The 1,771-nt window shown below is 40.8% G+C and overlaps 1 pseudogene; it reads right to left on the minus strand.

The window, feature by feature from the left end:
- Positions 1-670: 670 nt before the first annotated feature.
- Positions 671-1,111, minus strand: LOC130885220 (40S ribosomal protein S11-like; annotated as a pseudogene).
- Between the last annotated feature and the right edge of the window lie 660 nt (positions 1,112-1,771).

Genomic DNA, 1,771 nt, shown 5'->3' on the forward strand with positions numbered 1-1,771 from the left:
AAAAAGAAATATATACGAGTGTATGAGTGCAATATATGTATTACAAAACTTTAGGTTGACAAAGAAAATCAGGATGTTTCAGAAGCCTCAAAAAATAAAATGTTTTGTTCCTTGAATTTTCTGGAGAGATAAACCTCATATTTTTGTTTTTGTTAGTAGAGTTTAATTTATTTTAAATATATTTGTCTTCTGAAAAACAAACAGACAAACAACCTTATTTAAGAATAACTTCAGAGCAGAATTCTAAGTCTAACAGTAAATTCTCTTTACAAACCCTAGGGTCAGTACAACTCAGCAAGCTATCCTATTAAAATGCCCATAGTGATTCAGTAGTTTTGGGTAAAGCCAAAGCTTACACTGATGATGGTCCATTATTGACTGGAAGGGATATGTCCCTCAAAGCCTCACAGTGCCTGGACACTTGGCTCTAGGTGGTGGTGCTGTACTGGAAAGGTATGGAGTCTTTGGAGAAGGAAGTATGTCTGGTAGAACTGGGTGACTGGGGCAAGATTTTGAAAGCCCATCCCCACCTCTTGTTTATCTTTTTGCTTCCTGACTCACCAAAATATGAAAAGCCACAAGACAAGCTTATCACCTTTGAATGGAAGATTGCATTTTTTTTTTTTTTTTTTTTTTTTTGTAGCCAGAAAATAACTTTATTTGTTCCAGGTCAGAACTTCTGGAACTGTTTCTTGGTGCCAGCGACCTTGGTGACCTTGAGCACGTTGAATCGCACGGTCTTGCTCAGGGGCCTGCACTCTCCCACAGTGACAATGTCGCCGATCTGTCCATCCCTGAAACAGGGTACAGGTGTACAGACATGTTCTTGTGGTGTTTCTCAAAGCGATTGTACTTTCGGATGTAATGAAGATAGTCCCTGCGGATGACAATGGTCCTCTGCATCTTCATCTTGGTCACGACACGGGACAGGATCTGACCTCGGACGGAGACGTTGCCAGTGAACGGGCATCTCTTGTCAATGTAGGTGCCCTCGATGGCCTCCTTGGGCGTCTTGAAGCCTAGACCGATGTTCTTGTAGTACCGAGGGAGTTTTTTACTTGCCGGTTTCTCCACTCAGAACAAGCTTCTTGTTTTGGAAGATTATTTGTTTTCATTCCAATGTTCTGCTTTCATTAGACTAAATTTGGCAGCTAAAATTTCATGGTGGGGGCTGAAGTAATGGGCATAATCCTCTCTGCAGGGCTTCAAGATCTTATTTGACCTCTCTAGCTTTTAATATTCTCAATAGCAATTTCTGCTGTGGAAAATGAGCTGAGAAAATATAAGTAATATGGCTTATGTGGAGCCTCCACTCACAGGAAATATGCACATGGCAGGCATGGTGTGGGAGGCCCTTCAGTCTATGTGTTGATTTTATTGCTTAATCAATAAAGAAAACGGACTTGGCCTATAGCATGGGAGAAGAAGGGCAGAGTCAGAGAGACACCATGGAGCCTCCGCTGGAGATAGACGTGCTGAAAATTTGCTGGTAGGCCATGACTTGTGATGATGAACAGATTAGTGGAAATGAGTTAAATTAAGATGTAGGAGTTAACCAATAAGAAGCTAGAGCTAATGGGTAAAGCAGTGTTTTAATTAATAAAGTTTCTATGTGATTATTTTGGGTCTAAGCTAGCCGGACAGCCGGGAATCAACAAGCGGCCTCCTTATTACATAGGCATGGAGGGAAAACTATGACAATGACCACTTTAGTAAAACATGATTGAGTTCTGCTAAGCACATTTTGTCACTATGACAAACATCTATGAAA

The sequence above is a fragment of the Chionomys nivalis genome, chromosome 12 (assembly GCF_950005125.1).
Source record: "Chionomys nivalis chromosome 12, mChiNiv1.1, whole genome shotgun sequence".
NCBI classification, from domain to species: Eukaryota; Metazoa; Chordata; class Mammalia; order Rodentia; family Cricetidae; genus Chionomys; species Chionomys nivalis.